This window comes from Leucopleurus acutus (assembly GCF_964270905.1).
Source record: "Leucopleurus acutus genome assembly, chromosome: 4".
Lineage (NCBI taxonomy): Eukaryota > Metazoa > Chordata > Mammalia > Artiodactyla > Delphinidae > Leucopleurus > Leucopleurus acutus.
Genome location: NC_139146.1, coordinates 98,635,245 through 98,660,240, shown reverse-complemented (window position 1 = coordinate 98,660,240; position 24,996 = coordinate 98,635,245).

The window sequence follows — 24,996 nt, the reverse complement described above, 5'->3', positions numbered from 1 at the left end:
TGGATTCCTCAACTTTTTTATTCTATGTGCCCTCTGTTGTGAGGCTCCTCCTGCCTGCCTCACTGCCAGCCCCTTGGTGATGACTGTCCTATGGCTTGAGACCACATGTGCTGCATTCCTCACCTTTCGATGATGTGACCCCACTCGTGTGAGGACACTCCTGCCTGGTTCCCATCCCCTTGGTGAGGTGGGCCCTCTGGCGAGAGTCTAATCCTGCCTGGGTTCCTCAACGTTCTGTGAGGTAGGCCTTCTGCTGTGAGGTCACTCCTGCCTGGCTGGCACACGTCACCTTGGAGACGTGAGCCCTCTGGTGGCAGTTGGAGCGTGCAGGGCGCCTCCTCCTCTCGGTGATGACGGCCCTCTGGCGTCAGGCCCTAAATGGTGGGCTCCCCACATTTTCTGATGTGCGCCCAGTGGTGCGAGGACACTCCAGCCAGGTTCCCATTCCCATGGGCATGTGGTCCTTCTGCGCTGAGGTCTCAACTCCTGGGTTGCTCACAGTTTTGTGATGTGGGCCCTCTGCTGTGAGTTCACTGTGGCCTGGATCCCATAGCCTCGGTGTTCTGGGCCGCCTGCTGGAAGGTCTAAATGCTGGAATCCTCACGTTTTTTATATTATGTGCCCTGTGTTGTGAGGCTACTCCTGCCTGTCTCACTCCAAGGCCCTTGGTGATGTGGGTCCTCTGGTTTGAGGACACATGTGCTGGGTTCCTCACCTTAAGATGATGAGGCCCCACTGGTGTGAGGATAATCCTGACTGGGTCCCATCCCCTTTGTGATGTGGGCCCTCTGGTGAGAGTCTGATCCTGGCTGGGTTCCTCACCCATCTGTGAGGTGGGCCCTCTACTATCAGGTAACTCTTGCCTGGGTTGCTCACCTCGCCTTGTTGACATGAGCCCTCTGGTGGCAATTGGACCCTGCTGGGAGCCTCCTCAGCTCTGTGATGAGGGCCCTCTGACGTCAGGCCCTAACTGCTGGGCTCCCCAACTTTTCTTAGTGAGCCCAGTGTTGCTCAAGCACTCCTCTTAGGTTCCCATCCCCATGGGGATGTGGGCCTTCTGCTCTGAGGTTCCAACGGCTGGGTTGATCACAATTTCATGATGTGGGCTCTCTGGTGTTAGTTCACTGTGGCCTGGATCCCATAGCCTCTGTGGTCTTGGCTGCCTGCTGGGAGGTTCCAACTGCTCGATTCCTCAACTTTTGTATTCTATGGGTCCTGTGTTGTGATGCTCCTCCTGCCTGCCTCACTCGCAACCCCTTCGTGATGTGGGTCTTCTGGTTTGAGGCCACATGTGCTGGGTTAGGCAACTTTCAATGATGTGGCCCCACTGGTGTGAGGACACTCCTGCCTGGTTCCCATCCCCTTGGTGATGTGGGCCTTCTGGTGACAGTCTTATCCTGGCTGGGTTCCTCACTCTTCTGTGAGGTAGGCCCTCTGCTGTGAGGTCAATCCTGCCTGACTTGCACACATCACCTTGGCGACGTGGGCCCTCTGTTGGCACATGGAACCTGCTGGGAGCCTCCTGCCCTCGGTGATGATGGCCCTCTAGCATCAGGCTCTAACTGCTGGGCTCCCCACGTTTTCTGATGTGAGCCCAGTGATGCCAGGACACTCCTGTCAGGTTCCCATCCCCATGGGGATGTGGGCTTTCTGCTCTGAGGTCCCAATGCCTGGGTTGCTCACAGTTTCATGATGTGGGCTCTCTGGTGTTAGTTAACTCCTGCCTGCATCCCATAGCTTCTGTGCTCTCGGCCGCCTGCTGGGAGGTTCCAAATGCTGGATTCCTCACCTTTTTTATTCTTTGGGCCCTCTGTTTTTAGGCTACTCCTACCTGCCTCACTCCCATCCCCTTTGTGATGTATGTCCTCTGATATGAGGCCACATGTGCTGGGTTCCTCACCTTTCGATGATGTGGCCCCACTGGTGGGAGGACAGTCCTGACTGGTTCCCATCCCCTTGGTGTTGTGGGCCCTCTGGTGAGAGTCTCATCCTGCCTCGGTTCCTCACCCTTCTGTGAGATAGGCCCTCTGCTGTGAGGTCACTACTGCCTGGCTGGTGCATGCCACCTTGTAGACGTGGGCCCTCTGTTGGCAGTTGGAACCTGCTGGGAGTCTCCTCCCCTCAGTTATGAGGGCCCCCTGGCATCAGGCCCTAACTGCTGGGCTCCTAACATTTTCTGATATGTGCTAAGTGGTACAAAGCCACTCCTGCCAGGTTCCCATCCCAATGGGGATGTGGGTCTTCTGTTCTGAGGTCCCAACAGCTGGGCTGCTCACAGGTTCATGATGTGGGCCCTCTGCTGTGAGTTCACTGCGGCCTGGATCCCATAGCCTCGGTGCTCTGGGCCACTTGCTGGGAGGTTCCAACTGCTGGATTCCTCAACTTTTATATTCTATGGACCCTGTGTTGTGAGGCCAGTCCTGCCAGCCTCATTCCGAACCCCTTGGTGATGTGGTTCCTCTGGTTTGAGGACACATGTGCTGGGATCCTCACCTTTCGATGATGTTGTCCCACTGGTGGGAGGACAGTCCTGACTGGTTCCCATCCCCTTGGTGTTGTGGGCCCTCTGGTGAGAGTCTGATCCTGGCTGTGTTCCTCACCCTTCTGTGAGGTGGGCCCTCTGCTGTGAGGTCACTCCTGCCAGGCTGGCACACATCGCCTTGGTGACGTTGGCCCTCTGGTGGCAGCTGGAGCCTGCTGGGAGCCTCCTCCTCTCGGTGATGAGTGCCCTCTAGCGTCAGGCCCTAACTTCTGAGCACCCCACGTTTTCTGATGTGAGCCCAGTGATGCCAGGACACTCTTGTCATGTTCCCATCACCATGGGGATGTGGGCCTTCTGCTCTGAGGTCCCAATGTCTGGGTTGCTCACAGTTTCATGATGTGGGCTGTCTGGTGTTAGTTCACTCTGGCCTGGTTCCTCTAGCCTCTGTGCTCTGGGCCGCCTGCTGGGAGGTTCCAACTGCTGGATTCCTCACCTTTCTTATTTTTGGGCCCTCTGTTATGAGGCTCCTCCTGCCTGCCTCACTCCCAGCCCCTTGGTGATGGGTGTCCTATGGTTTGAAGCCACATGTTCTGGGTTCCTCACCTTTAGATGATGTGGCCCTACTCATGTGAGGACACTCCTGCCTGGTTCCAATCCATTTGGTGATGTGGGCCCTCTGGTGCGAGTCTGATCCTGACTGGGTTCGTCACACTTCTCTGAGGTGGGCCTTCTGCTGTGAGGTCATTCGTGCCTGGTTGGCACACATCGCCTTGGCGACATCAGCCCTCTGGTGGCAGTTGGAGCCTGCTGGGAGCCTCCTTCCCTTGGTGATGAGGGTCCTCTGGCGTCAGGCCCTAACTGCTGGTCGCCCAAAATTTTCTGATACGTTCTCAGTGGTGCGAGGACACTCCTACCAGAATTCCATCCCCATGGGGATGTGGGCCTCCTGCTCTGAGGTCCCAATGGCTGGGTTTCTCAGTTTCATGACATGGGCCCTCTTCTGTGAGTTCACTGTGGCCTGGATCCCATAGCCTCGGTGCTCTGGGCCGCCTGCTGGGAGGTTCCAACTGCTGGATTCCTCACTTTTTTATTCTATGTGCCCAGTGTTGTGAGGCTACTCCTGCCTGCCTCACTCCGAGGTCCTTGGTGATGTGGGTCCTCTGGTTTGAGGACACATGTGCTGAGTACCTCAGCTTTCGATGATGTGGCCCCACTGATGTGAAGACACTCCTGCCTGGTTCCCATCCCCTTGGTGATGTGGGCCCTCTGGTGAGAGTCTAATGTTGGCTGGGTTTCTCACCCTTCTGTGAGGTGGGACCTCTGCTGTGAGGTAACTCCTGCCTGGCATGCTCACATTGCCTTGGCAATGTGAGCCCTCAGGTGGCAGTTGGAGCCTGCTGGGAATCTCCTCCCCTCAGTTATGAGAGCTCTGGATAAAACACATATGCCCTTTTTTGCCAAGTGCATTATTTTCCAAGTTCTGTCTCTTTTCCTATGCTTTAAGAGCTACTCCAGTGTACGTTCTGAAATCAGTTTCCAGCAATTCAGCCCCGCATTCAATTCCTCTTCGCAGCCTTACTTCAGTATAATTTTGGATGATAGCTGTCATTTATAACTCCGCAGGTTTCTGAATTACAGTGCCCCTGAGCTCCTTCCTTCAACTCGCTTTCTTGTGAGCTGGCCGCAACACCGCAGGATCTCCTCAGGCCCTAATCTAGTTCCAGCATGGCACACGGAGCCTTTGGTTCATTTATCTTCCTGGTGGGAAATGAGAGTTAAATTTGCCCGTCCAGACACCTACAGATAGTCTCCCATTGCTTCTCCTTATTCCTGTTCATCTTCCGAAGAAATTGCAAACTGGGCCAAACAGGAGGTTAAAGGCACTGACTCTCCAAGTGGGGAGAGTGTTACTAAAGCGTCTGGAATGTTGCACCCGAGTACCAGGGGACGAAAACTGAGACACATTTGAACACGTTTTCCTATCACACGGTGGATCATACTCTGGGTTCCACATGCATGTTTTAGCTGAAGGAAGAATCCCTTAAACCTGGAGAGTTGAGACCCATGGAATGGGTACCATGCAATATGACTTCAAAGGGTCTGCATTTGCTCACCGAACCTCACCAATCCTATCACTGCTTCGCTTATGCCGCTGTACACACGCTTGATTCTCTTTCGGAGACATATAAATCCATAGGTTTTAAGATTCTTACTAGTCAGGTATATTCTTAGGCGTTTAATATGGGGTGTTGAGTCCACTTCGTTGAGCAAGGAGTAGCTCTTGTCTATTACATATTTGGCTTATGGAACGGTATCTGTGCTAATTTCAATCTCTGGTTTTATGAAGCACCCCAACTCACCTTTCCCCTTAAGCAAGCATAAGTTGGTTTTCTACATTTGAGGCCCTGTTCTGTTTTGTAATTCAGTTCTTGTGTAGCCAAGTTTACATTCCGTGTAGTAGTGATATCTTATGATGTTTCTTTTTCTGTGTGACTTATTTCACTTAGAATCATCGTACCTGAATCCACTCATTATGCGGCTACGGGCCTGATGACATAGATTTCATTGCTGAGTGATATTGCATTGTACGTAAGTACCACAACTTCTTTTTCCATTTTTCGCTTTTTGCGATATTGAACTTGTACCGTAAACGAAGTTCTTGTAAACAGAGCCATCCCAAACTTTGGGGTGGCTGTGTCTTTTTGATTTTAATTTCCCTAAGCTATAGGACCATAAGTGGAAGTGCCCTAGGCTCTGTTGCTTAGTTTTTTGGATGTTTCAGGAAACACCATACACTTCTCCAGAGTGGCTGTTGGCAATTTACATCTCGCCCATCAGCATAACAAGGCTCCCAGTTCTCCATGGCCTGTCCTGCCTTTCTGGATTTTACACTTTTTTTCAGATGGCCCTTTGACCGGGGGGCAGTGAGACTTCATTGTAGTGCAGATTTCCTTTGCGAGCTTGCTTGGTTGGCCAGAAAGTGCGTATGCGTTTCTTCCTGAATATATTCAGGAAAGAATGCATACACCCTTTTTGGCCAAGTACATCATTGTCGACGTTCTGAGTCTTTTCATATGTTTTCAGTGCAATTCCAGTCTACCTCCTGAAATCGGTTTCCTGCAGTTCTGCCTTGCTCTCAGAGCCTCTTCATAGCCTTACCTCAATATACTTTTGGAAAATAGTTGGCCTTTATAACTCTGCAGTTTTTTGAATTGCAGTGGCCCTTAGCTCCATTTTTCAGCTCTTATTTTTGTGATCTTGCCTCATATCCACAGGATTTCTTCAGGCCCTATTCTTCTTCTGGGGCGCCTTGCTCTGCCTTTGGTTAATTCTTCTTCCTGATGTGAAATAGAGTGACATGTGCCCATTGAAACCGCTACAGCTATTTTCTCACTGGTTCCCCCTATTCCCATTCATCCTCCGCACTAACTGCAGACTGTGCGATACCGGAACTTAAAGGCATTGACTCTCCATGTGGAGATGTTGTTAGTAAAGTGGCTGGAATGTTGATCCGGAGCCCCAGGAGAGGAAAATGAGGTGCATTTTAGAAACCTTTCCCGATTATATGGTATACCATCTGCTGGATTTCCCATGCATGGTTTAGCTGTAGGAAGATTCCCTTCAACTTGGAGTGTTGGGACCCTTGGAATAAGTAGCATGAAGTATTGTATTAAACTTTCGGCAGTTGCTCACCAAAGCTCACCAATCCTTTCAGCCCCAAGTGTCCAGCCTTATGTCTTATCCAGCTGTGGGTTTATATGTGGTCATTCCAGGTTGCATCACAGCCCCTGAGCGAATTTTGTAAGAATTTTTCTCTCTTTCATTGTTTCTGCATTTTGGTTTTAAAATTTATTTCTATAATGGGGTTTAGCTCATTTTCACTGCTGTGTTTGTGCCGCTCTGCGCACACTTGATTCCCTTATGGAGATATATCAATACATGGGTTTTAAGATTCTTATTACTCAGATATATTTCTCTGCGGTGTATAGGGTGTGTTGAGGCCAGTTCGTTGAGCAAGGTGTAGATCTTGTCTGATACCTATTTGGTTTATTGAACGGTATCTGTGCTAATTTCAAACTCTGGTTTTATGCATCACCCCACCTCTCCTTTCCCCTTAAGCTGACATAAGTGTGTTTTCTAAATGTGAGACACTGTTCTGTTTTGTAATTCATTTTTTGTGCAGCCATATTTATCCTCCCTCTATAAGTGATATCTTATGATATGTTTCTTTTTCTGTTTGACTTATTTCAAGTAGTATTATCGGACCTCAATCCACTCTTTATCCTTCTACTAGCCTTATTACATTGATTTCATGGTGAAGAGATATTCCATTGTACATAAGTACCACATTTTCTTTATCCATTGTTCTCTTTCCTGGGATATTTAAGGTGTACTGAAGTTGAGGTTCTTGTAAACAGAGTAGCCCTAAACTGTGGTGTGCTTGTGTCTTGTTGATTTTTAGACTTCCCTAGATATACTCCCGTGATTGGAAGTGCCCTATGCTCTGTCGCTCTGTTTTTTAGATGATTTAGGAACCACCATACACTTCTCCAGAGTGGCTCTCGGCAGTTCACACACTGTCCATCAGCGTATAAAGGCTCCCTGTTCTCCATGGCCTGTCCTGCATTTCTGGTTTTTACAATTTTTTCGGATGGCCCTTTTGACCGGTGGGAAATGAGACTTCTTTGTTGTGCACATTTGCATTGCTTGCTTGCTTGGTTGCCCATAAAGTGCGTATGCGTTTTTTCCTGGATATATTCAGGAAAAAACGCATACTCCCTTTTGGGCCAACTGCATCATTGTCGAAATTCTGCCGCTTTTCATGTGCTTTAAAGGCGAGTCCAATCTATCTCTTGAAATCTGTTTCTTGCAATTCTGTCTTGCATTCAGATCCTCTTCTTTGCCTTACCTCAACATATTTTTGGACGTTAGTTTTCATTTATAACTCTGCAGGTTTGTGAATTGCAGTGACCCTGAGCTCCATTTTTTAAGTTGCTCTTTTGTGAGCTGGCCTCAAAACCGCAGGATTGCTTCAGGCCCTATTTTGGCTCCGGCGAGGCGGGCTGAGCCTTTTTTTAATTCTTATTCTTAATGGGAAATTAGAGTGACATGTGCCCGTCCAAACCCCTACAACTATTCTCTCATTGTTTCCCCCTGTTCCCGTTCATCCTCCTCACAATTTGCAAAATGTGTGAAACAGAAGTTTAAATGTGCTGATTCTCTAAGTGGGGAGATTCTAAGTAACGTGGCTGGAATGATGAACAGGAGCACCAGGAGAGGATAAATGAGGTGCATTTTAGACACATCTCCCGATCACATGGTGTACAGTCCTCTGGGTTTTCCATGCATGTTTTAGCTGTAGGAAGATTCCTTGAACCTGCAGATTTGGGACCCATTGAATGGGTACCAGGTAGTATTACTTTAAAGGGTGTGCATTTCCTCACCCAACCTCACATTTCCCTTAGCGCGAACAGTTTCCAGCCTTATGTCTCATCCTGCTGTGGGTCTAGATGTGTTCAATCCATGTTGCATCACCGTCCCTGAGGAAAAGTTGTAAGAGGTTTTCTCTGTCTCTCTGTCGTTTATTTTTTTCAATTTATTACTATATTGGTTATAGCTGATTTTCAAAGCTCTGTTTCTTGCTGCTGTACATCCACTTGATTCATGTACAGAGAGACATCAATAATTTCTTTTTCAGATTCTTACCAGTCATAGATATTCTTTTCTGGTGACTTGAGTGTGCTGAGTGCAGTTCTTTTAGCTACCGTGTAGGCCTTGTTGATTATCAGTTTGGTATTTGGAATGGTATCTTTGCTAATTTCAACCTCCTGGATGATGCCTCACCCCTCCCCACCTTTCCCGTTTAGCAGCCTTACGCGTGTTTTCTACATATTTATGTCACTTAGAATGATCATACGTAACTCCTCCGGAGTTGTTACAACTGGCCATATTTCATTGATTTCCAGGCTGAGTAATATTCCACTCTACATAAGTACCACATCTCTATCCATTTTTTCCCTCCAGAGACATTTAAGTTATATCCTAGTCGAGGATCTTTTAAACAGAGAGGCAGTAAACATTGGGGTGCCTGTGTCCTCTCGATTTTTGTTTTTCCCAAGATATACGCCCATGAGTGCAAGTGCCCTATGCTCTGTAGCTCATTTTTTAGATGCTTTAGTAAACACAATACACTTCTCCAGAATGGCCGTTGGCAATATACATTTCCACTATAAGCCTCACAGGGCTCCCTCTTCTCCTTGCCCTGTCCTGCATTTCTGGCGTTTACACTTTATGAGGATGGCTCTTCTGACTGATGCGAAGTGATATCTTTTGTAGTATTGATTTCCAGTGCCCACCTGTTTGGTTGGCTAAAAAAGTGTATGCCCTTTTCTTGAATATATACAGAAAAAAACGCATACAGCCTTTTTGGCCAACTGCAATGTTGGCAATGTTCAGCCCCTTTTCTTGTGCTTAATGGCGAGTCCTTTCTACCTCCTCAAATCCCTTTCCTGCCATTCTCCCTTGCTTGCCAATCCTTTTCTCTGACTTTCCTCAAGACATTTTTCAGTGATAGATATTTTCAACTCTGCAGTTTCGTGAATTTTACTGCCCCTGAGTTCCATTGTTCAACTTGTGTTTATGGGAACTGGCCACAAAGCAGTGGGATTTCCTCAAGCCCTATACTGTTTCCATGGGCAACCCTAGCCTTTGGTCAATTCATCTTCCTGATTGGAAATTAGAGTGACATGTGCCTGTCTGAACACCTAGGACTTGTCTCTCATTGTTCCTCATCCTTCCGCTTCATCCTCTGGACAAATTCCAAACTGTACGCAACAGGATGTTGACAGTGTTGACATCTCCAAGTGGGGAGACTGTTAGTAAAGACGCTGGAGGGGTGAACCCGAGCACCAGGAGATGAGGAGATGAGATGCCTTTTCCAAACTCTTCCCGATCAGACGGTATACCATCCTCTGGATGTGACAGACATGTTTTAGCAGTAGGAAGAGTCCCATTCATGTAAGGAGAACACCAGGGCTTTTTCAAAATCAGTGTCTCCCCGAAACCCAAACTGGGGAGTTTTTTAAGCTACGGCTACACATATGTTCATTAAGGGCCTTGGGAAGTAGGCAGAGTGCAAACTTTAGATGACTGAAGTCTTCAGGGTCAGAAGCACTCACCACCGGCTTCCCTTAGGTTACACTTTAACTGTCATTGATAGATGATGTCAATAAAAATATCTATTCTTTTTCCGATTATTTCCCCTTATAGGTTATTGCACAATATTGAGTGTAGTTCCCTGTGCTATACAGTAGTTCCTTGTTGATGATCTATTTTATACATAGCAGTGTGTATGTGTTAATTCCAAACTGTTAATTTATCCCTCCTCCCACCTTTCCCCTTTGGTAATAATAAATTATAAGATTTTATACTTCTCAGAAATGGGGGAGCTGAAAGAGAGGTATCATTTTCAATGGAAAAGCATTTAAAACAAGATTGAAGCTTTAACCAAGATTATTAGATGTACATCCTTGGAAAGAAATCACTTCATTTCTCTAATATTGACCTGACAAATAGGACAAACCTTCTCACTGAACTTGCTTATAATAAAGTGATGGAAATATCAAATGGAAGTGTTAGAAACATCTTATTTTACCCGAGCCTTATAAACTGTTCTATGTTAACTACAGTTTGGCTCACACATCTGTTCATTGAAGTTACAATAGTCTCAATTTCTGTTACTGATCCTCCAGAGTGGACCCCAACAAGGGTCCCCCTGCCCAGTGTCATTGGGGCCAACAGATCGAGACTGAGTTTGGTTCCCAAGCAAAGGAAACTTTATATTTTCATCAGAGAATGGAGAGGTGAGAGCATGCACTACCCCGTGGGCTGTGGGCTGGGCTGCTGTGTAGAGATCCTGTCAGAGTCAGTGGGAGGGAGGGGGCGGAGCTCTCAAGGGCCGGGTTGGCTGCAGCTCAGGCTCTATATCTCGGAGTCTGCACTGGGCCCCAGGAGCTGAGGTGTCGACCCAGCCATTCTGCACCAGGAAATCTGGTCTGAAGTGCCGGGTGTGGAACCTCTGCATGCGGGACCCTAGGAGCACGTGAAATTAGACAAAGCACAAAGGATAAAAAAGGTCAGACTTGACTTTATTGCCCACATTCTATTTTTATCTCCCAGGGATTTTTAATGGGCTTTGCTGGGGACAAACCCCTCCTCTGCCTTTTGTCCCGTTCCTCATTCTTGGAGTGCTGAGGGTGCAGACCCTTCTTCTGTAACTGCTGAGTGCTGAGTTGGGAGCCCTCATACCAGGGGACGAGGGTCAGAACTTCTCCCCAGCAGCCTCCAGGTGACGTTGATTGGCCCCAGGACCCCTGCCTCCCTGCTCGTCCGCCTGAGCACCAGCATTGGAAGTGTTATAGATTCTAATGACCTTTAAGGGTCCAGGAAAGAGATGTGCAGAGACGCTGTGAGGGCCGGTTTCACCCCGCCCCACATTTGTTCGGCCACCTTAGGCTGACCGTTTCTGCCAGCCTAGATGCTCTGACCAGTAGTCTGCTCTTTCTTCAATTAGGCCCCTGAATTAACGTAAAAACAGCACCAGGTGTCAGAGCCCTGCCCGCTCAACTCCCAGACAGTCCAGGGTCAGTGGTGATCAAGGACCATGATGGCCACTGAGTCAACAGCCTTTTGAAGTAAACAGGAGTCCAGCCGGTCTTATTGGCCACCATCATCACGGTGTCTGTAGGCTTTTCTATGGTGACAGTGTGATATACGGTTCCCCCGCCAAGATTATTAGCTCCCCTCCGGGTGCAGGAAGTCCTGCAAGCAGTAGTCTACTCCTTCGGGACACACTATTGTTGTTTTATGAGAGAAACTCCAGGTCAAGTGATGTTCACACGAGTCGTCATGGTGCCCTGTTGCCTCCGGTTATCTCTCTGGATGTTGGAGTTGGAGGGCCTCCTCACTCGAGGTCGGTGTGCCCACGGAGCGAACCCTGCAACTTCAGGGCATGGTTGGTGATTAGGATCACCACGTGGGGTCCTTTTCCCTTAGGAGGGAGGTGGCCTTTTGGGCTGCTGATTTCCAGGTTTTTAGATACCGCCAGTATCTTGGCCAGATGTGGCAGTGGGCCAAGCCCCTTGGTGACTGTAGTTTATCCTACCTGGATGGCATTCTTGCGTTGTTCCATTTCAAGTGGTCCCAGTTTTTGCACTAATTCTCCAATGGCGATTCACCTTTCACCGGGAATGGAAAGGTCAAAGGGTTTAGCTCAATTAGGGAGTTCCAGGGCAAGGGTCTGAATTGACTGCTCTTTCCATTCTTGAAAGGCCACTTCTGGATTCTGTTCAAAAGGATCATCATCTTTTCCTTTCAGTGTTTCATATAGAGGCCCAGCTAGTAGACTGTAGTTAGGGATCCAGAAGCAGCAAACCCTGGCCTCCCCAGGAACCCCTAAGCTGTCTTCTAGTTTTAGAAAGGGGTAAGGCTGCAAATGGTTTCTTCCCTTTCCTGGGATGGGCTTCTCTGACCTTGTGTGAGAATGAAGCCCAGGCAGGTCACCGCAGTCTGTGATATTTGAGCTTTTTCTTGGACAACTTCTATCCTTTATTGGCTTGGTAGTTCAGAGGCCTCCTTAGTAGGGCTGGCGATCAGAATGTCGTCTGCATATTGAAGGAGGGTTTCCTTTTCCAGAGGTAGAACTTTTCGGTCGTTAGCTAAGCTTTCCCCAAAGATGGTGTGGGAATTTTTGAACCCTTGGGGCAAGACGGCCCGGAAGTATTGTTTTAGTTGTATGTTGAGTCCTGCCACTCACAAGCCAAAATTTCTTGTGACTCTGGGACTAATGGAATACAAAAGAAGGCATCATTGAAGACTAATACAGAATACCATGTCCTGGTGGTTGGTAGAATGACCAGCAGGGTGTAGGAATCAGGAGCAACTGGAGGTATATCCTCGGTGGCTTCACTGACTGTCCTGACATCCTTTACCAGGTCCCCAGCAGCCCATGGGGCTCTCGTGGTCAGGCCAATCCCAGGATATGGAGCTCTCCTGGGCAGGTACCCCACCCCCAACCCAGCCCACGGGGCTCTCATGGTCAGACCCCTCCCAGGATACAGAGCTACCCTTGCAGGTACCGTGGCAGGGCTGGGCACACAGGAACCGTGCACATAGCCCTCATTGAAGAGCACCCCCAGCTCACCTGTCGCTCAGAGCTGACACAGAGCACCTCAGAGCAGGACTTGAACTAACAAACAGCAGCTCCGACAGGTCTGTGACCCTGGGCGTCACTCTGTGTGGCCTCCCTCCACCTGGTCTTCCAGAGACTTCCACTGCACCCAGGGCACCAGGCCTCTGTCTCCAACCACCACCCACCCCTCCTCTCCCTGACTCCTGGGTTCCTCTCATTAGGAGAGGGTTTTCTTGAAGTTGTCTCCCACTCATGGGCCAGATAAAATGATTAGAAAACAAGCCAAAGCTGCAGCCCCTTGTCTATCCTGACTCTCAGGAGCCCACACCTGTTCCTTGGACCTGGCCGGTTCAGCAAGTTCCATTTTCTGCAACTGTGAGCCCCTGAGGGGTGATGATTGGCTACCTGGGCAGCCTTACCATGCCGGCCAGCCCTCCCCAGGTGTGCCTGGGTTGAGATCAATATAAATACCACTCCAGGCAGCAAAAGCCCCTGCAGCTGTGCCTGACGCCATTTTCTCTGCCCTGTCAGCAGTCTCGGGGCTGGGCTGGTGGGAGGGAGTGAGAGGCCACAGCTTTGTGGGTGGCCCAGTGTGAGTGGGGCTCTGCTGGACTTTCTGCAGCAGTTGCCAGGCTGCCACCTGCTAAAGAAGAGGATGTGTCACCCATACCTGCTGCTGGAATTTCTCCCTGGGCAGAGGTGAGGAAGGAAAAAAGCAGTGGGGGCAGGGACAGGACGGGTATCTCAGGCAGGGAAATGGAAATCTTCCAGAAGAGCACCCAGGGCCAGGACCATCCTGGCTGGCCTGCAGGCACCAAGTCATCTGGCATGCTGTCACTCGTGTGGCTCCATGGCCCTTCCTCTAGGCTTTCAAGTCCTTGTATATATTCAGGTGTTTTACCTGGGAAGGGCGGGAACAGTTCAGCAGCAACTGGCCTGGGGCTCAGCTCACGTTTACTCACAGATGCCTCGGCACGGTGCCCCAGCTTTGCAATGAGGACGCTTGTTGTGTGGGGGCTGCTGGCTGAATGGGAGACGATTCCCCACCACTGACCAACTTCAGAATTGTTTACAACTGGAGCAAGTGCCCTGATACGGTTTTCCTCTGAGTAACTGGTGGGTTCTGTTTTTTTTTTTCTCTTTTTTGTTTTTGGTTCAAGGTAGATTTTATTCCTCTTTTTTGTATTTACAGATATAAGCATGGAAATAATTTATTCATATAAATACATGTATGTGAAGGGAATAATTGTTTTTTCTGTTTTATTTTTTTAAATTTTATTTCTTTTTAATTTTGAATTTTATTTTATATTTTTATACAGCAGGTTCTCATTGGTTATCTATTTTATACATATAAATGTTTACATGCCAATCCCAATCTCTCAACTCCTCCCACCACCACCCCTCCAAGAGCTTTCCCCCCTTGTTGTCCATACGATTGTTGTCTACATCTGTTGCTCTATTTATGCCTTGCAAAACGGTTAATCTGTACAGTTTTTCTAGGTTCCACATATATGCATGAATATACAAGATTTGTTTTTCTCTTTCTGACTTACTTCACTCTGTATGACAGTCTCTAGATCCATCGACGTCTCTACAAATGACCCAATTTCATTCCTTTCATGGCTTAGTAATATTCCATTTTATATATGTACCACAGCTTTATGCATTCGTCTGTCTGTGGGCATTTAGGTTGCTTCCATTACCTCGATATTGTAAATAGTGATGCAATGAACATTGCGGTGAATGTCTCTTTTTGATTTATGGTTTTGTCTGAGTATATGTCCAGTCCTGGGATTGCTGTATCATATGGTAATTCTATTATTAGTTTCTTAAGAAACTCCATATTGTTCTCCATAGTGACTGTATCAATTTATATTCCCAACAATAGTGGAAGAGGGTTCCTTTTCTCCACACCCTTTCCAGCATTTGTTGTTTGTAGATTTTCAGATGATGCCCATTCTAACAGGTGTGAGGTGATACCTCATTGTTGAGTCCATTTCGTTGAGCAAGGGGTAGGTCTTGTCTATTACATATTTGGCTTATGGAACGGTATCTGTGCTAATTTCAAACTCTGGTTTTATGCAGCACCCCAACTCACCTTTCCCCTTAAGCAAGCATAAGTTGGTTTTCTAAACTTGAGACCCTGTTCTGTTTTGTAATTCAGTTCATGTGTAGCCAAGTTTACATTCCGTGCATTAGTGATACCTTATGATGTTTCTTTTTCTGTGTGACTTATTTCACTTAGAATCATCATGCCTCAATCCACTCATTATGCTGGTACAGGCCTGGTGACACAGATTTCATTGCTGAGTGGTATTCTGTTGTACATAAGTACCGCAACTTCTTTATCAATTATTTGTTCTCTGGGATATTTAACTTGTACTGTAGAAGAGGCTCCTGTAAACAGAGCCGTTGTAAATTTTGGGGTGGCTGTGTCTTTTTGATTTTAATTTCCCTAAGCTATAGAACCATAAGTGGAAATGCCCTAGACTCTGTTGCTTTGTTTTTCAGATGTATCAGGAAACACCATACACTTCTCCAGAGTGGCTGTTGGCAATGTACATCCCGCCCATCAGCATAACAAGGCTCCTTTTTCCCCATGGCCTGTCTTGCCTTTCTGGATTTTACACTTTTCTCAGATGGCCCTTTAGACCGGGGGGAAGTGACACTTCATAGTAGTTCGGATTTCCATTGCAAGCTTGCTTGGTTTGCCAAAAAGGGCGTATGTGTTTTTTCCTGAATATATTCAGGAACAAACTCATATGCCCTTTGTTGCCAAGTGCATCATTGTCGATGTTCTGCCTCTTTTCCTATGCTTTAAATGCAAATCCAGTCTACCTCCTGAAATCGGTTTCCTGCAATTCTGCCCCGCTTTCAAGTCCTCTTCGCAGCCTTACTTCAATATATTTTTGGACGTTATCTGTCATTTATAACTCTGCAGGTTTGTGAATTACAGGGCCCCTGAGCTCCTTTCTTCAGCTCGCTTTCTTGTGAGCTGGCCGCAAACCCACAAGACTGCTTCAGGCCCTAATCTGCTTCTGGCAGGGCACGCTGAGCCTTTGGTTAATTCCTCTTCCTGGTGGGAAATGAGTGTTAAATATGCCCGTCCAGACACCTACCTCACTCTCAACCCCTTGGTGATGTGGGTCCTCTGGTTTGTGGCCACTTTTGCTGGGTTCCTCACCTTTCGATGATGTGGCCCCACTAGTGTGAGGACACTCCTGCTTGGTTCTCATCCACGTGGTTATGTGGACCCCCTGGTGAGAGTCTGTTCCTGGCTTTGTTCCTCACCCACCTGTGAGGGAGACCCTCTGCTGATAGGTCACTCCTGCATGGCTGGCACACATTGCCTTGGTGAAGTCAGCCGTGTGGTGGCAGTTGGAGCGTGCTGGGAATCTCTTCCCCCCAGTGATGAGGGCCCTCTTGCGTCAGGCCCTAACTGCTGGGCTCACCAACTTTTCTTAGTGAGCCCAGTGATGCTTTGGCACTCCTCTTAGGATCCCATCTCCATGGGGATGTGGGCCTTCTGCTCTGAGGTCCCAACGGCTGGGTTGTTCACATTTTCATGATGTGGGCTCTCTGGTGTTAGTTCACAGAAGCCTGGATCCCATAGCCTCTGTGGTCTTGGCTGCCTGCTGGGAGGTTCCAACTGCTGGATTCCTCACTTTTTTAATTTTTGGGGCCCTCTGTTGTGAGGATCCTCCTGCCTGCCTCACTCCCAGCCCCTTCGTGATGTGTGTCGTCTGGTTTGAGGCCACATGTGCTGGGTTCCTCACCTTTCGATGATGTGGGACCAATGGTCTTAGGAGACCCCTGCCTGGTTCACATCCCCTTGGTGATGTGGGCCCTCTGTTGAGAGTCTGATCCTGGCTGGGTTCCTCAACCATCTGTGAGGTAGGCCGTCTGATGTGAGGTCACTCTTGCCTGGCTTGCTCACCTCGCCTTGTGGACATGAGCCCTCTGGTGGCACTTGGAGCCTGCTGGGAGCCTCCTCTCCTCGGTGATGAGGGCCCTCTGGCATCAGGCCCTAACTGCTGGGCTCCCTATATTTTGTGATGTGCGCCCAGTGGTGCGAGGACACTCCAGCCAGGTTCACATCCCCATTGGGGTGTGGGCCTTCTGCTCTGAGGTCCCAAAGCCTGGGTTGCTCACAGTTTCATGATGTGGGCTCTCTGCTGTTAGTTCACTCCTGCCTGTATCCCATAGCTTCTGTGCTCTGGGCCGCCTGCTAGGAGGTTCCAACTGCTGGATTCCTCACCTTTCTTATTCTATGGGCCCTCTGTTTTTAGGCTACTCCTGCCTGCCTCACTCCCATTCCCTTTGTGATATGTGTCCTCTGATTTGAGGCCACATGTGCTGGGTTCCGCACCTTTCGATGATGTGACCCCACTGGAGGGAAGACAGTCCTGACTAGTTCCCATCCCCTTGCTGATGTGGGCCCTCAGGTGAGAGTCTGATCCTGGCTGGGTTCCTCACCCTTCTGTGAGGTGGGCCCTCTGCTGTGAGGTCAATCATGCCTGTCTGGCACACGTCACCTTGGCGACGTGGGCCCTCTGGTGGCAGTTGGAGTGTGCTGGGATCCTCCTCCCCTCGGTGATGAGGGCCCTCTTGCCTTAGACCATAACTGCTGGGCTCCCCACATTTTCTGATGTGCGCCAAGTGAGTGAGGAGACTCTTGCCAGGTTCCCATCCCCATGGCGATATGGGCCTTCTGCTCTGAGGTCAAAACGGCTGGCTTGCTCACAGTACCATGATGTGGGCCCTCTGCTGTGAGTTAACTCCGGCAAGGATCCCTTATCATCGGTGCTCTGAGCCGCCTGCTGGGAGGTTCCAACTGCTGGATTCCTCAACTTTTTTTATTCTATGTGCCCTCTGTTGTGAGGCTCCTCCTGCCTGCCTCACTGCCAGCCCCTTGGTGATGACTGTCCTATGGCTTGAGGCCACATGTGCTGCGTTCCTCACCTTTCGATGATGTGACCCCACTCGTGTGAGGACACTCCTGCCTGGTTCCCATCCCCTTGGTGAGGTGGGCCCTCTGGCGAGAGTCTAATCCTGGCTGGGTTCCTCAACGTTCTGTGAGGTAGGCCCTCTGCTGTGAGGTCACTCCTGCCTGGCTGGCACACGTCACCTTGGAGACGTGAGCCCTCTGGTGGCAGTTGGAGCGTGCAGGGCGCCTCCTCCTCTCGGTGATGACGGCCCTCTGGCGTCAGGCCCTAAATGGTGGGCTCCCCACATTTTCTGATGTGCGCCCAGTGGTGCGAGGACACTCCAGCCAGGTTCCCATTCCCATGGGGATATGGTCCTTCTGCGCTGAGGTCTCAACTCCTGGGTTGCTCACAGTTTTGTGATGTGGGCCCTCTGCTGTGAGTTCACTGTGGCCTGGATCCCATAGCCTCGGTGTTCTGGGCCGCCTGCTGGAAGGTCTAAATGCTGGAATCCTCACGTTTTTTATATTATGTGCCCTGTGTTGTGAGGCTACTCCTGCCTGCCTCACTCCAAGGCCCTTGGTGATGTGGGTCCTCTGGTTTGAGGACACATGTGCTGGGTTCCTCACCTTAAGATGATGAGGCCCCACTGGTGTGAGGATAATCCTGACTGGGTCCCATCCCCTTTGTGATGTGGGCCCTCTGGTGAGAGTCTGATCCTGGCTGGGTTCCTCACCCATCTGTGAGGTGGGCCCTCTACTATCAGGTAACTCTTGCCTGGGTTGCTCACCTCGCCTTGTTGACATGAGCCCTCTGGTGGCAATTGGACCCTGCTGGGAGCCTCCTCAGCTCTGTGATGAGGGCCCTCTGACGTCAGGCCCTAACTGCTGGGCTCCCCAACTTTTCTTAGTGAGCCCAGTGTTGCTCAAGCACTCCTCTTAGGTTCCCATCCCCATGGGGATGTGGGCCTTCTGCTCTGAGGTTCCAACGGCTGGGTTGATCACAATTTCATGATGTGGGCTCTCTGGTGTTAGTTCACTGTGGCCTGGATCCCATAGCCTCTGTGGTCTTGGCTGCCTGCTGGGAGGTTCCAACTGCTCGATTCCTCAACTTTTGTATTCTATGGGTCCTGTGTTGTGATGCTCCTCCTGCCTGCCTCACTCACAACCCCTTCGTGATGTGGGTCCTCTGGTTTGAGGCCACATGTGCTGGGTTAGGCAACTTTCAATGATGTGGCCCCACTGGTGTGAGGACACTCCTGCCTGGTTCCCATCCCCTTGGTGATGTGGGCCTTCTGGTGACAGTCTTATCCTGGCTGGGTTCCTCACTCTTCTGTGAGGTAGGCCCTCTGCTGTGAGGTCAATCCTGCCTGACTTGCACACATCACCTTGGCGACGTGGGCCCTCTGTTGGCACATGGAACCTGCTGGGAGCCTCCTGCCCTCGGTGATGATGGCCCTCTAGCATCAGGCTCTAACTGCTGGGCTCCCCACGTTTTCTGATGTGAGCCCAGTGATGCCAGGACACTCCTGTCAGGTTCCCATCCCCATGGGGATGTGGGCTTTCTGCTCTGAGGTCCCAATGCCTGGGTTGCTCACAGTTTCATGATGTGGGCTCTCTGGTGTTAGTTAACTCCTGCCTGCATCCCATAGCTTCTGTGCTCTCGGCCGCCTGCTGGGAGGTTCCAAATGCTGGATTCCTCACTTTTTTTATTCTTTGGGCCCTCTGTTTTTAGGCTACTCCTACCTGCCTCACTCCCATCCCCTTTGTGATGTATGTCCTCTGATATGAGGCCACATGTGCTGGGTTCCTCACCTTTCGATGATGTGGCCCCACTGGTGGGAGGACAGTCCTGACTGGTTCCCATCCCCTTGGTGTTGTGGGCCCTCTGGTGAGAGTCTCATCCTGCCTCGGTTCCTCACCCTTCTGTGAGATAGGCCCTCTGCTGTGAGGTCACTACTGCCTGGCTGGTGCATGCCACCTTGTAGACGTGGGCCCTCTGTTGGCAGTTGGAACCTGCTGGGAGTCTCCTCCCCTCAGTTATGAGGGCCCCCTGGCATCAGGCCCTAACTGCTGGGCTCCTAACATTTTCTGATATGTGCTAAGTGGTGCAAAGCCACTCCTGCCAGGTTCCCATCCCAATGGGGATGTGGGTCTTCTGTTCTGAGGTCCCAACAGCTGGGCTGCTCACAGGTTCATGATGTGGGCCCTCTGCTGTGAGTTCACTGCGGCCTGGATCCCATAGCCTCGGTGCTCTGGGCCACTTGCTGGGAGGTTCCAACTGCTGGATTCCTCAACTTTTATATTCTATGGACTCTGTGTTGTGAGGCCAGTCCTGCCAGCCTCATTCCGAACCCCTTGGTGATGTGGTTCCTCTGGTTTGAGGACACATGTGCTGGGATCCTCACCTTTTGATGATGTTGTCCCACTGGTGGGAGGACAGTCCTGACTGGTTCCCATCCCCTTGGTGTTGTGGGCCCTCTGGTGAGAGTCTGATCCTGGCTGTGTTCCTCACCCTTCTGTGAGGTGGGCCCTCTGCTGTGAGGTCACTCTTGCCAGGCTGGCACACATCGCCTTGGCGACGTTGGCCCTCTGGTGGCAGCTGGAGCCTGCTGGGAGCCTCCTCCTCTCGGTGATGAGTGCCCTCTAGCGTCAGGCCCTAACTTCTGAGCACCCCACGTTTTCTGATGTGAGCCCAGTGATGCCAGGACACTCCTGTCATGTTCCCATCACCATGGGGATGTGGGCCTTCTGCTCTGAGGTCCCAATGTCTGGGTTGCTCACAGTTTCATGATGTGGGCTGTCTGGTGTTAGTTCACTCTGGCCTGGTTCCTCTAGCCTCTGTGCTCTGGGCCGCCTGCTGGGAGGTACCAACTGCTGGATTCCTCACCTTTCTTATTTTTGGGCCCTCTGTTATGAGGCTCCTCCTGCCTGCCTCACTCCCAGCCCCTTGGTGATGGGTGTCCTATGGTTTGAAGCCACATGTTCTGGGTTCCTCACCTTTAGATGATGTGGCCCTACTCATGTGAGGACACTCCTGCCTGGTTCCAATCCATTTGGTGATGTGGGCCCTCTGGTGCGAGTCTGATCCTGACTGGGTTCGTCACACTTCTCTGAGGTGGGCCCTCTGTTGTGAGGTCATTCGTGCCTGGTTGGCACACATCGCCTTGGCGACATCAGCCCTCTGGTGGCAGTTGGAGCCTGCTGGGAGCCTCCTTCCCTTGGTGATGAGGGTCCTCTGGCGTCAGGCCCTAACTGCTGGTCGCCCAAAATTTTCTGATACGTTCTCAGTGGTGCGAGGACACTCCTACCAGAATTCCATCCCCATGGGGATGTGGGCCTCCTGCTCTGAGGTCCCAATGGCTGGGTTTCTCAGTTTCATGACATGGGCCCTCTTCTGTGAGTTCACTGTGGCCTGGATCCCATAGCCTCGGTGCTCTGGGCCGCCTGCTGGGAGGTTCCAACTGCTGGATTCCTCACTTTTTTATTCTATGTGCCCAGTGTTGTGAGGCTACTCCTGCCTGCCTCACTCCGAGGTCCTTGGTGATGTGGGTCCTCTGGTTTGAGGACACATGTGCTGAGTACCTCAGCTTTCGATGATGTGGCCCCACTGATGTGAAGACACTCCTGCCTGGTTCCCATCCCCTTGGTGATGTGGGCCCTCTGGTGAGAGTCTAATGTTGGCTGGGTTTCTCACCCTTCTGTGAGGTGGGACCTCTGCTGTGAGGTAACTCCTGCCTGGCATGCTCACGTTGCCTTGGCAATGTGAGCCCTCAGGTGGCAGTTGGAGCCTGCTGGGAATCTCCTCCCCTCAGTTATGAGAGCTCTGGATAAAACACATATGCCCTTTTTTGCCAAGTGCATTATTTTCCAAGTTCTGTCTCTTTTCCTATGCTTTAAGAGCTACTCCAGTGTACGTTCTGAAATCAGTTTCCAGCAATTCAGCCCCGCATTCAATTCCTCTTCGCAGCCTTACTTCAGTATAATTTTGGATGATAGCTGTCATTTATAACTCCGCAGGTTTCTGAATTACAGTGCCCCTGAGCTCCTTCCTTCAACTCGCTTTCTTGTGAGCTGGCCGCAACACCGCAGGATCTCCTCAGGCCCTAATCTAGTTCCAGCATGGCACACGGAGCCTTTGGTTCATTTATCTTCCTGGTGGGAAATGAGAGTTAAATTTGCCCGTCCAGACACCTACAGATAGTCTCCCATTGCTTCTCCTTATTCCTGTTCATCTTCCGAAGAAATTGCAAACTGGGCCAAACAGGAGGTTAAAGGCACTGACTCTCCAAGTGGGGAGAGTGTTACTAAAGCGTCTGGAATGTTGCACCCGAGTACCAGGGGACGAAAACTGAGACACATTTGAACACGTTTTCCTATCACACGGTGGATCATACTCTGGGTTCCACATGCATGTTTTAGCTGAAGGAAGAATCCCTTAAACCTGGAGAGTTGAGACCCATGGAATGGGTACCATGCAATATGACTTCAAAGGGTCTGCATTTGCTCACCGAACCTCACCAATCCTATCACTGCTTCGCTTATGCCGCTGTACACACGCTTGATTCTCTTTCGGAGACATATAAATCCATAGGTTTTAAGATTCTTACTAGTCAGGTATATTCTTAGGCGTTTAATATGGGGTGTTGAGTCCACTTCGTTGAGCAAGGAGTAGCTCTTGTCTATTACATATTTGGCTTATGGAACGGTATCTGTGCTAATTTCAATCTCTGGTTTTATGAAGCACCCCAACTCACCTTTCCCCTTAAGCAAGCATAAGTTGGTTTTCTACATTTGAGGCCCTGTTCTGTTTTGTAATTCAGTTCTTGTGTAGCCAAGTTTACATTCCGTGTAGTAGTGATATCTTATGATGTTTCTTTTTCTGTGTGACTTATTTCACTTAGAATCATCGTACCTGAATCCACTCATTATGCGGCTACGGGCCTGATGACATAGATTTCATTGCTGAGTGATATTGCATTGTACGTAAGTACCACAACTTCTTTATCCATTTTTCGCTTTCTGTGATATTGAACTTGTACTGTAAACGAGGTTCTTGTAAACAGAGCCGGCCCAAACTTTGGGGTGGCTGTGTCTTTTTGATTTTAATTTCCCTAAGCTATAGGACCATAAGTGGAAGTGATCTAGGCTCTGTTGCTTTGTTTTTTGGATGTTTCAGGAAACACCATACACTTCTCCAGAGTGGCTGTTGGCAATTTACATCTCGCCCATCAGCATAACAAGGCTCCCAGTTCTCCATGGCCTGTCCTGCCTTTCTGGATTTTACACTTTTTTTCAGATGGCCCTTTGACCGGGGGGCAGTGAGACTTCATTGTAGTGCAGATTTCCTTTGCGAGCTTGCTTGGTTGGCCAGAAAGGGCGTATGCGTTTCTTCCTGAATATATTCAGGAAAGAATGCATACACCCTTTTTGGCCAAGTACATCATTGTCGACCTTCTGAGTCTTTTCATATGTTTTCAGTGCAATTCCAGTCTACCTCCTGAAATCGGTTTCCTGCAGTTCTGCCTTGCTCTCAGAGCCTCTTCATAGCCTTACCTCAATATACTTTTGGAAAATAGTTGGCCTTTATAACTCTGCAGTTTTTTGAATTGCAGTGGCCCTTAGCTCCATTTTTCAGCTCTTATTTTTGTGATCTTGCCTCATATCCACAGGATTTCTTCAGGCCCTATTCTTCTTCTGGGGCGCCTTGCTCTGCCTTTGGTTAATTCTTCTTCCTGATGTGAAATAGAGTGACATGTGCCCATTGAAACCGCTACAGCTATTTTCTCACTGGTTCCCCCTATTCCCATTCATCCTCCGCACTAACTGCAGACTGTGCGATACCGGAACTTAAAGGCATTGACTCTCCATGTGGAGATGTTGTTAGTAAAGTGGCTGGAATGTTGATCCGGAGCCCCAGGAGAGGAAAATGAGGTGCATTTTAGAAACCTTTCCCGATTATATGGTATACCATCTGCTGGATTTCCCATGCATGGTTTAGCTGTAGGAAGATTCCCTTCAACTTGGAGTGTTGGGACCCTTGGAATAAGTAGCATGAAGTATTGCATTAAACTTTCGGCAGTTGCTCACCAAAGCTCACCAATCCTTTCAGCCCCAAGTGTCCAGCCTTATGTCTTATCCAGCTGTGGGTTTATATGTGGTCATTCCAGGTTGCATCACAGCCCCTGAGCGAATTTTGTAAGAATTTTTCTCTCTTTCATTGTTTCTGCGTTTTGGTTTTAAAATTTATTTCTATAATGGGGTTTAGCTCATTTTCACTGCTGTGTTTGTGCCGCTCTGCGCACACTTGATTCCCTTATGGAGATATATCAATACATGGGTTTTAAGATTCTTATTACTCAGATATATTTCTCTGCGGTGTATAGGGTGTGTTGAGGCCAGTTCGTTGAGCAAGGTGTAGATCTTGTCTGATACCTATTTGGTTTATTGAACGGTATCTGTGCTAATTTCAAACTCTGGTTTTATGCATCACCCCACCTCTCCTTTCCCCTTAAGCTGACATAAGTGTGTTTTCTAAATGTGAGACACTGTTCTGTTTTGTAATTCATTTTTTGTGCAGCCATATTTATCCTCCCTCTATAAGTGATATCTTATGATATGTTTCTTTTTCTGTTTGACTTATTTCAAGTAGTATTATCGGACCTCAATCCACTCTTTATCCTTCTACTAGCCTTATTACATTGATTTCATGGTGAAGAGATATTCCATTGTACATAAGTACCACATTTTCTTTATCCATTGTTCTCTTTCCTGGGATATTTAAGGTGTACTGAAGTTGAGGTTCTTGTAAACAGAGTAGCCCTAAACTGTGGTGTGCTTGTGTCTTGTTGATTTTTAGACTTCCCTAGATATACTCCCGTGATTGGAAGTGCCCTATGCTCTGTCGCTCTGTTTTTTAGATGATTTAGGAACCACCATACACTTCTCCAGAGTGGCTCTCGGCAGTTCACACACTGTCCATCAGCGTATAAAGGCTCCCTGTTCTCCATGGCCTGTCCTGCATTTCTGGTTTTTACAATTTTTTCGGATGGCCCTTTTGACCGGTGGGAAATGAGACTTCTTTGTTGTGCACATTTGCATTGCTTGCTTGCTTGGTTGCCCATAAAGTGCGTATGCGTTTTTTCCTGGATATATTCAGGAAAAAACGCATACTCCCTTTTGGGCCAACTGCATCATTGTCGAAATTCTGCCGCTTTTCATGTGCTTTAAAGGCGAGTCCAATCTATCTCTTGAAATCTGTTTCTTGCAATTCTGTCTTGCATTCAGATCCTCTTCTTTGCCTTACCTCAACATATTTTTGGACGTTAGTTTTCATTTATAACTCTGCAGGTTTGTGAATTGCAGTGACCCTGAGCTCCATTTTTTAAGTTGCTCTTTTGT